The sequence below is a fragment of the Helianthus annuus genome, chromosome 12, assembly GCF_002127325.2.
Source record: "Helianthus annuus cultivar XRQ/B chromosome 12, HanXRQr2.0-SUNRISE, whole genome shotgun sequence".
Lineage (NCBI taxonomy): Eukaryota > Viridiplantae > Streptophyta > Magnoliopsida > Asterales > Asteraceae > Helianthus > Helianthus annuus.
Genome location: NC_035444.2, coordinates 41,653,504 through 41,665,290, shown reverse-complemented (window position 1 = coordinate 41,665,290; position 11,787 = coordinate 41,653,504).

Sequence of the window (11,787 nt, the reverse complement as noted above, 5' to 3'; positions counted from 1 at the left end):
TGGGAATTGGAAGATGGTTTCAAGTGGAAGGCACTATGAAACTATTGAGTTTCAGATGGAGCAAGGATGGTAGACAAATCATGTATGGTTGATGTCTAGAGATAGAGACTGCCAAGGGTGGTCAGTGATGGCGATGACCTAAAAAATCCAACACAAGGATCATGGTCACCAAAGAGAAAAAGAAATAATTGCAGGTGGTGGTAAATGTTGCGGGTCAACCTCTACCCAACGTTGTTGCGTATGAAAATATGGTGTATCAGCCACAATTAAGATAACAAAGAAAGAAGGGAGTGGCGTGTAATGACAATATAGTTGTTGATGTCTTAGGGCTTTTCTCGGCAACAAGTAACACAACAGATGTTTGTGACCGGAAAGATTGAAAGATCGAGAGTTGATTACAAAGTGTAGGTCCCCCGGAGGTTGAGGTTAAACCTTATCCTTGTTATGTTTAACACACTAGCAAGTGCGGAATCCAAGCTAGAATGCAAACCGGTAGTTTATATGAGAACACAAGCTACAAAGAGAAAGGTAGACACACGAGATATCAAAGTTTTCTCTTGTATTTCAGTGGACACGGTTACAGCCCTTGACCAAACTGAAAATACATTCTCTCTACAAGACTAAGTTCACTCACACACACTCTCAAGTGAACACATTACATGAGTATATATATACCCATCACAGCTCGTCTGGTCGAAGGATCAGGTAGACTGATCGAAGGATCATCTATCGATCTGAAACCTATCGAAGGATCCACATATACCTCGAATGATGATATCCTTCGAGGTCCATCAACATCCATCGAAGGCTTATCCTTCGAGCTCATCGAAGGATCTAAACAATCCATCGATGACTCATCCTTCGATGACCCATCCTTCGACAACTCATCCTTCGACACAAACATATTACAATCAGGTTCTAACTGTTTGGCCAAGTCAAACCAGGAGGATGGTTGACTTGGTCAAACTTACAAGACTAACAAAAGACATCGTTTTATATCATAACAAAATACAGACAAAGTACAGACACAAGTGCACCAACAAACTCCCCCTTGGCTGTAGCTTTGTCTCGATCTTCGTGTCTTCAAGTCTCTGACGTCCTTTCAAGTCTTCAATGTCGGAGGATCTTCAAAGTATTCATGTCTTGAAAGCAGAAAGTGTATCAACAAACTCCCTGTTTCATGTAGGAAGTGTGTTGACAAACTCCCCCTTAACATAAGCTCCCCCTTGAGTTATGCTCGTGAAAGACTTGATCCTTATAGCTTGAGATCCTTGTGGTGTTGATGATGGTCACCGGCAACTCGATCATTTTCATCTTTTGAGGGCCTTCACGTCGTGTCTTCATTCCGAAGCTTGTCATCGACCATGTTCTCCTTGCCTTTAGAATCTGCACATGCAAGAACTCTAAACGCGTAATGAGAACAACTGCTTGAAATATAGTTTATATAAACAAATGACACACGAATGACCATGTCACAATCAAACACCGTCCGACAGTTTGAAAGTTTAATAAATTTGTCAGTTTTAGTTTCTAACTTTCAAAACTTGCAAATTTCGACCGTTTATGAAGATTTAGTCAATTCGGTTTTCAGTCAGGTTTCAGGTAACGAAGACTCGAGATCCAACATCGTACGATCGAAAATAAAATAGAAATAAAATCTTTTTGGCTTTTATAAAGTTTATATTAAAACACACCTAAAATCTTTTTGGTATTTTTAATATTTCGAAATGCAAAGACTGAAAACAGTAAATAAATATATACAGACATTCTTTTTGCGAGTTTCGAGGGTAAGAGAATCATATCAGTGTACGGTCATGCTAAAACGCTCTTGTTGTTCAGTTAGTTAACATTAAGATAAGCATCATATAACAATTATCGGTATTGTTGTCCACTTAAGCTCAACTTATCAGATGTAATCATGGCGAGGGGATACGTTAAGGTATGATTTATACTTACCGACCGGTGTTCATCCACATCACGACACATTCCCGTATCAAGGTATGCACGAGGGTTCATCTTACCGGTGAGTATACCGATTATCATCTGTTTGACCTTATATGATGTGAGATTCTCACTTATTTTGATTTGAAAACAAGCCCTATGTGATAGAATCACTTATTGATGAGGAACTTGATTTTCATATGCATGAAGGCACAGGAGCAAGTCCGTGAACAGGTCAGTACTTTCGTACAGCAGAGAGACGAACTTGACTCCCGGATAAATGTGATATATTATCACTTATTTTGATATGGACATGTGATTGTTGATCACTTATTGAGGTCGAATGCAGTATGTACACGTATGTATAGTATCATGGAAGATCTAGACTTGCGTCCCCGTTATTTTTCGGTAAAAGATACAACCATGATACCCAGATGATAAGCAGCATAAAGACCGAATATCTCAGAACCTCGGCAATCTATCAAACGACGGTACTAAGACCATATGCCAATGAATGGTTCCCACCTGGTCTTCAGTCGGTTTAAGTTTATATCACCCTGCACACTTTAAAATGATTGTGAGCCTACCGATACATCTTATATAGAGCTGCTTATCGTTTTTCATTTAAGGTTTAAAGAGGTTTGGATAGACCACTGATGTACTATCATTTTCTCTTTTGCTCGCCAGGAAACTCATTTTTGCTTTTCTATTGTTTTTGTGTTTTTAAATTTTTCGATGTTTTTGGATTTTCAAATTTTGATTTACTCCCCCTAAAATCAATAAACTAAGATAAATTTAAAAGACACAAAGATATTTACAAAAATGATTTTCCGATGTTGGTTTTACTCTTGCTTGACCTTAATGCCGTTTACCAATAATAAAAAGTCAAATCTTGATTTGTCAAATGCTTTGGTAAAAAGGTCGGCACGTTGGTCATCGGTGTGGACCTTAACAACATCGATTAGCCTTTTCTCAAAGCAATCACGTATGAAATGATACTTGATTTCGATGTGTTTGGTCTTTGAGTGCTGCACAGGATTTCTAGTGATCTGTAATGCAGCAGAATTATCAACGTAAATAGGAGTAGTTAGGAATTCAAAACCGTAGTCGCGTAATTGTTGTTGGATCCAAAGAACTTGAGAGCAACAACTTGGGGCAGCAATGTATTCAGCTTCGCATGTTGAAGTAGCGACACAAGTCTGCTTCTTGCACTGCCATGTGACTAGGCGATTTCCCAAAAACTGACATTTAGCCGTTGTGGATTTGCCGTCGATTTTGCATCCGCCAAAATCAGAATCACTGAATGCGATCAAGTCAAAGTATTATCCCTAGGGTACCATAGACCGGTGTCAGGGCAACCCTTCAAATAACGAAAAATCCTTTTTACAGCTGCAAGATGTGAGGCCTTCGGGTTGACTTGATATCTGGCAAGCAGGCATGTTGGGTACATTATATCTGGTCTTGATGCTGTGAGGTACATAAGAGATCTGATCATTGCGCGGTAATATGAGGGGTTAACAGCTTCACCCTTCAAGTCTGGAGTAATTCCGTGATTTTGTGGCAGTGGGGTACCAATGGGCGTTGCATCAGACATCTGGAACCAGCTCAACATGTCACCAACATATTTAGTCTGATGGATGAATATCCCAGACTCAGTTTGTTGCACTTGTAGGCCCAAGAAGAAGGTCATTTCCCCCATAGCACTCATCTCGAATTTATCCTGCATAATGCGCTCGAAATTCCTACACAAGACATCATTAGTAGAACCAAAAATAATATCATCAACATATACCTGTACCAGAAGAAGATCTCCATCTTGTTCTTTGATGAAAAGAGTACAGTCGATAAGACCCCTTCGAAAACCATTCTCCAGTAGATAATTTGATAAGGTTGCGTACCAAGCTCGCGGAGCTTGATGAAGACCATAGAGAGCTTTGTTGAGCAACCAAATCCGATCGGGATGGATAGGATCTTCAAAACCTGGAGGCTGTTCGACGTACACCTCTTCTTCAACCACACCATGTAAGAATGCACTTTTGACGTCCATCTGGTAAACCTTGAATCCTTTGAATGAGGCATAAGCCAGAAAGATCCGAATTGCTTCCAGACGTGCAACAGGTGCATAGACTTCGTTGTAGTCGATTCCTTCTATCTGACAAAAACCTTGAACGACTAAACGTGCTTTGTTCCGGATAACAACTCCGCGGTCATTTTTTTTTGCATTTAAACACCCAACGGGTACCAATCTTCTTGTAGCCAGCAGGTTTCTCTACGAGTTTCCAGACACCAAGCTTCTAGAATTGTTGTAGTTCTTCCTGCATTGCTTCAACCCAAGAGTTATCTCTCATGGCTTCTTTCCAAGTTCTTGGCTCTTCCTATGAAACATAACACGCGAAAGACCAATCGTTTTGTTGCCCGGATTCTCGAATAGCTGCATACAGGCCTGCATTGTTGTTGTTTCGCAACATGTTTCTTGTTTGAATGCCACTTTGCACATTTCCGATGATGTTTTGATGAGGATGGGTATTATGAATCCTTGTTTCTGGATTATCTGGAACTGGAATATTTATTCCCAGATTGTTGAAATTGAGATCAACAACTAAATCAATGCCCGGAATTGACGAAGAGGATGATGCAGTAGCTTCAGCTGTTCTATGGGCATCCACTGGAGGAGTACCCTCTGAAGTACCATGAACTGCTGTTGTTGGAGCTTCTTGATCTGCATCTAGAAATTCATCATCCTCTGAAGATTCGTTCAATTCGGTTGCATCATGAAAATCCTCATTGTCGAGAGTATTATTGTTCACCGAAGATGGTTCTTGATTGACAAGAATTGGACGCACCACCGGTGAAACTGTTGCATTGTCACTCTCGAAAAACATCCTTGCCGCAACACTTTCTTCAACGGCTTCAAGATTGATCGAATTGAAAATGTCATCGTACTCAAACATCCAAGGCTGACCAGGACATTTGACTGGCAAAGTGTGCCTTTGTACTCTGACCTCAGACCATTCCTCGACCCTTTTAGTCTCTAGATTCCAGACTCGTAAGTTAGGGGTGGCATACCCAAGAAAGTATCCCTCAATTGCTTTTGCCCCAAACTTTCCATTAGGATCGATGATTGTACATGGAGCTCCAAACGGTTCAAGATAAGACAAATCTGGTTTCCGTTTGTGAAGAAGCTCTAAGCAGGTCTTGTTGTGCCTTTTTACTGTAAGGACTCGGTTCAATGTGTAACATGCAGAGGCCACAGCTTCAGTCTAGAATGGAATGGGCAACTGCGACTCTACCAACATTGTCCTAGCAGTCTCGATCAGTGTGCGGTTCTTACGTTCAGCGACGCCATTCTGTTGAGGAGTATAAGCTGCACTAAACTCATGAAGAATACCCTTTGAAGTGCAAAACTCCGCCATGGCATGATTTTTAAATTCAGTACCATTGTCGCTACGTATCCGCCTAACCTTCAACTTATACAAATTCTCAATCTGAATGATCAAGTTTTTGATAATACCAAAGGTTTCACTCTTGTGTGCCATGAATGCCACCCAAGAAAATCTTGAATAGTCATCAGTAATCACGAGACAGTATTGATCATTCCGAATACTCTTGTGCTTGACAGGACCGAACAAATCCATGTGCAAACGTTCAAGAGGAACTGCCACCGTGTTGATCTTCTTAGTAGGATGTCGTTTCTTCGTTTGTTTTCCTTTCTGGCACGAAACACAGACGTCTTGAAGATGGAAGTTTTTAAGAGGAACACCATTCACCAATTCATTTGAAACCAAATGATTCATTTTGCGTAAGTGAATGTGACCCATTCGTCTGTGCCAAGAGATAGAGTCTTTTTCTGTGGCTTTGGAAACGAAACAAGTTGCTTGTGCAGACGTAGTAATAGCTTGGCTCATATCAAGGACGTACAAATCATTTATCCTTGGAGCTGACAAGAGAATCCATTCTTTTGGAATTTTGAAGCGGGGTTTCAGCACATAACGTCCATTAGCATCAAAGTGTACTGAGAATTGCTTGTCACAAATTTGAGAAACACTAAGAAGATTGTGATCAAGTTGTTGCACAAAGTTGATCTTGTCAAAGCTAACAATCCCGTTGGATATCATTCCTTCACCCGTAATATAACCACCCTTATCTCCAGCAAATGCAACATAACCTCCTCTAATAGATTTGACGTCGTAGAGAAGCTTCATGTCGCCTGTCATGTGCATGGATGCCCCACTATCAACAATCCAATGACTACTGATAGTTCCTCTTGGAACACCCTGCACATGAACTTAATTGATTAGTTGGAGATGGGGACCCAAGCCATTGTGGTCTTGGGTCTTCCATTTTCATCAATAACAATAACTTCTTGTCTTTGATGATTGGTAAATTGTGATGGTCCCCCTGATTCAGTAACCGTTTTTGGTTTCCAGGTCTGTTTTGTTTTACCGGTGTTGTTATTTAAAATGTTAACTTCATGGTTGTCTGAAGTTTTTGAATTGTCTGGTTTGACAGAAACAAATGTTTTGTTAACCACATCGGTTTTGATTGCCCTTTCGATTTTCTTGACCTGTTGGCGTCTCTGTTTCATTTCCCTTTCTTTTACAAGGCGGGGATCTTGTTTTACCGAAACAGTTTGTCTGCGGTCAGTTTGGTCACGGGGAACATCAACTTTTCCTTTTTGTTTATGAAGATATGGACAATTTCGAATTATATGTCCAATTGTTCCACACTCAAAACATGATCTTCGTTCAACAAACCCCGAAGTATCATGTGATCGTCTTGCCGATGATGATGATCTTTGTGATCCCGAGGTACTAGGTTTTGAACTACTTGGTTCATTTCTTTTCTGTACAGTTGCTTTCTTAACAAAATTTAAGTTAGATTTGTTTTCAAACGTTTCGATTTTGTCCGTTCCCGTCGATTTCACAAAGTTTACATTTTTGTTCTTCTTTTGATTCGGCTTCTTTTGTGCTTGAGCCGGTGATTTTCCTTTTGGCTTGATGTGATTTTGCTGTTTTTGCACTGTTGGTAATTTCTTATTGCCATATTGTTTTCGAATTTCGGCCTTTGGAATAGGAGGACACTGTGTAACTGTAACACGTGGTCCTGTCTTTCCTAAAAACTTACTTGTCGAATTTTCAAAGACTTTACTTATTAAAGATTGATTAACATTCTTAATAGGAAAATCTTTGTCAGAGTAGATTTTATCATCACCAACAAGAGTGTACAGCAAGTTCACACTCTCTGACTCTTTTGCAGACGAGGACTCGATTGCAACAGTCTTAGCGGGTTTTGCAGGAGGATCACATAGAATGTAATTCTCGAGAGGTATGTCCTCATCTTTGACTACCGCATCAGACTTTGCTGGGACAGCATCATCAGATTCATCATCAGAGGAATCAGCATCCTCAGTAATGACTGGAGGATCCTGATTCAGTTCAGCAGAAGACACACATGTATCTGCTGATACATCTGAATCTGATGATACTTCTTTCTTGTATCCGAGCCCTGTAGCAAACTCCTTTACATCTAGAGGAACAGATGGTTCAAAGAACACTCTATCCTCCTCGTCAGGCATTGCATCATAATTGTGTCTCACTGGTGGTGGACATTTCTTGTAACCTATGCATGTGACATCCCGTTTCTCTTTCTGAACGTCAATGATGTGATCCAACACATAGCTAGAGCTCAAATAACTGCCTAGCTTAAGTTGGATCGCCTCACTTTCGGTTTTCACACAAGCCATCTCTTTTTGCATAATCTCAAGGCGAGATATATACAAATTAATGTCAGTTTGTTTTCTGGAAACCATTTTAGTTAGCTCGGTTTTATCTTTCTTTAACTTTTCAATTACCGATTTAAACTCCTTTTCATGGTTTTCATAAAACATATTGGCTTCAGTGCATTTTGAAAGATCCACGGTCAACTTTTGATTGTGGATGAATGTCACATCATACTTCTCTTGCAAAGCCTCGTGTTTGCTTTGCAATTCACACCACTTGGAATTCAAAGAAACATGTTTGTCTTGCAAGTCAAACAAACTAGCTTGTAAAGCATCATGTTTGCCTTGCAACTCAGACATGTTTGCCTCTAAATCAGCACATTTAACATGCAAACTATCACAATTATCACAATTAATAGCAGTGGGTTCATCGACACATACCTGACTTGATGAACTGTCGACATTAGCCATAAAGGCTGAATGGAGAGAAGACGAAGAATAAGCAGCTTGATCCACCAAGATAGATTTTCTTTGAGTTCCTGCTGCAGCTTCCTCCAAAAGCTCATCAATATCTACATCGACTGACGCATTTGATGTCTCACCCACATGATCATCGCCTGAACTTGAGGATTCTTCATCTGAACTCCTGCTATATCCCGAAGAGTCTTCATCCTTAGAAGATTCACCACCATTGGAGGAAGATTCTCCACCACTGGTGTGAACTAAATCCTTTACAACCTTAGCAAAACATGCTGTTCCATCTGGAGCATCACCACTCAGTTGTATTGACCAATCACAACCTTCATCAACTTGAACCACAAGTGCCTGGTTGGCATTTGATGGTCCCGCTTGGCTCTGGTTGTTAATAGGTACCAATGTACGCTCGTTGTTCCTCACTTGGTTCTGATTTGCCCTGTTGCCTTGACCTCTGAAGGGATTCTGGTTCCCATGTTGTGCTGGCCTTGTGCATTCCCTTTTAAAGTGACCCCGTTCACCACAATTGAAACACTTTACTGCCTGTTTATCGAACCCATACTTGGTGTCTTTCTTACTCTCCAAGCTGGTTCTGCCAGTTCTTTCCATGAAATCCTTTGCCCTTCTTACAGCACTAGCAAAGGCCCACTTGATGTCCATCAACTCCATCTCTTCCTTGTCAATCTGCTGATAGTCTTCTTGTGTCAGATTAATGTTGCCAATCTGACCTTCCACTAACCCACAGTACGCGCTCACTAAAGTGTTAAGCAGCTCCATGTGTTCCCTTGCTACTTCTACACTGACCTTAGAGAAGCTTGAAGTGTCGAGCCGTACTGTATTTGGTTTTGATTGCTGACCAGCAGATGATGTCCCTCCATAACATGCTTGTTGTTGAGCAGGAGGAGGTGGTTGTAGTGGATTTCCATACATGTCTGTGGTGGGAGCCGGCTTAACAGGAACTTGTACTGGATTGCCATACATATCCGTGCTTGTGACAAACGCCGTTTGAAGTGGAGCATGTGGACCGGTTCTTGCAGACGAAGAACTGGAAGTTCCATAATACATCTCTGGGTTGCATGGCACAATGGATTTTGAAACAGAGGTACTAGGAGTTCCATAATACATTTCTGGATTTTGTGGCACTGGAACTCTTTTTGCCTTTAAGGTTTCCTCCTGATCCTTGTTTTCTAAAAGCTGCACGAAGTCGTTGATGTTTGTAGTACCCAAAACTCCATTATACTTCAAGATCTCCAAGAAACTATTCCATTGGGGAGGCAATGCATCAGCAAACTTCTTCACCACCTCTGCTGTAGTTGTCACTACTCCAAAATTGTTCAACTCTGTAAGCAAGTGATAAAACCGGCTTGTCATATCTCCCAAAGACTCCTTATCCATACACGTGAAACCGTCAAATTCTTTCTTGAGAAGATCATGACGCAATTGACGTGTTGCTTCATTCCCTACCCCTCTGGTCTTCAACGCGTCCCACAGTTTCTTCGTTGTCTTGAAACTGACAAACTGGTGGTAAATATCCTTGCTTAACGCCTGAGTGAGAATGGCGTATGCTTTCTTTTCCAAATCATACGTTTTCTTTTGATCTTCTGGAAGATCGGCAAACGTAGCAGTAGATGAAGCAGCAACCTCTATAGCTTGATCGAAATCTGTGGTGAAACGTATCCACAGTTCGGTGTTTTGACCAAGAACGTATGTACGGAATCTGTCAACCCAACCCGGATACTCGTTTAAGTGCATCAACTTTGGAGGTTGATTCAAACTTCCGGTTTCTCTTTCGCTTAAGAGAATACTTTGAATACTTGGAGTTTGATTCGATACGAATGCCCATTGACCGGTTGATATGGCATTAGTTTGTGAAGATGTCGACATCGGAGATTCGGCCCATGATGGAGATAAACTTGTATTTGTGTACTTTCCACTATCTGGAGCCGGAGTTCCCCACCAACTTGGGTTCATCTTTGATGTGATAAAATGAATTCTATGTTAATATCTCGAATGATAACAACCAGCCGAAGGATCCCTGATCGAAAGACCTGAAAAACACAAACTTGTTAAACCTAAACAGACTAGGATCGAAGGATCAATACTTGTTCGAAGGATCAACAGTGTTCGAAAGATCACTGTTGAATTTCGAACAATGATTTCGAAAGATTCTCCAATCGAAAGATCCTTACCTTTCGAATAAGAACTGTAGATCGAAAGATATATCCTTCGAAAAGATTCCGTGGATCGAAGGATAAGTCACAGACTTCGAAGGATGTTCGAAGGATGATTATCTATCGAACTTCCTTTGATCGAAAGATGATCTTTCGACTTCGAAGGATATCTTTCGATCTGTACTGACACAGCTAACACAGAGTGACAGGTTGGTGAAAAGGTGATTGGTTGGTAGAAAGATTTCGGCAGAAAGGTATGTTCAGACCATACCCTTTTACCAAACCAGATTTGACCAATAAAATATACTTAAAAAAGAAGGTTCTTATCCAGAAAACCGGTCACCAGAGTAAGCCGGAATTTGGCCGGAAATTACCAAACTTCTTAAAAACAAGTTTTTAAGTTACCCAACCTGTCCTTTAACACACCCGGTTAGTTTAGAACACGTTTTTACGTCTAGAAACGCGAGAAAAACACTAAAAACGGGTGCTAAACCATGTGAGTTTTTGTCCAAACACTCCAAAGTCTTGTATAAACTCGGTTTTTAACAAGGAAAAGAGCCACGACTCTGATACCACTTGTAGGTCCCCCGGAGGTTGAGGTTAAACCTTATCCTTGTTATGTTTAACACACTAGCAAGTGCGGAATCCAAGCTAGAATGCAAACCGGTAGTTTATATGAGAACACAAGCTACAAAGAGAAAGGTAGACACACGAGATATCAAAGTTTTCTCTTGTATTTCAGTGGACACGGTAACAGCCCTTGACCAAACTGAAAATACACTCTCTCTACAAGACTAAGTTCACTAACACACACTCTCAAGTGAACACATTACATGAGTATATATATACCCATCACAGCTCGTCTGGTCGAAGGATCAGGTAGACTGATCGAAGGATCATCTATCGATCTGAAACCTATCGAAGGATCCACATATACCTCGAATGATGATATCCTTCGAGGTCCATCAACATCCATCGAAGGCTTATCCTTCGAGCTCATCGAAGGATCTAAACAATCCTTCGATGACTCATCCTTCGATGACTCATCCTTCGACAATTCATCCTTCGACACAAACATATTACAATCAGGTTCTAACTGTTTGGCCAAGTCAAACCAGGAGGATGGTTGACTTGGTCAAACTTACAAGACTAACAAAAGACATCGTTTTATATCATGACAAAATACAGACAAAGTACAGACACAAGTGCACCAACACAAAGAATAGAAAAGAGAGGTGATAACGGAGTGGTGTTGCCCTTAGGATAGTCGTTTCGTCTACTAAAAGAGAAAGGTCGGGGAAAGAGAGCAACGATGAGATGCGTTACATGTTATAGTCCCTGATTGATGATGAGCCACTGATCCAATAGTGGGCAGGGTAGAAAGGGCCCACACATAAGTTGGGATACGATTGGAGTTACGAGGCTCATTACGAACGAATGTAAAGGTCTCGACGGATCAGATCATGTTGCAAACGCCATATT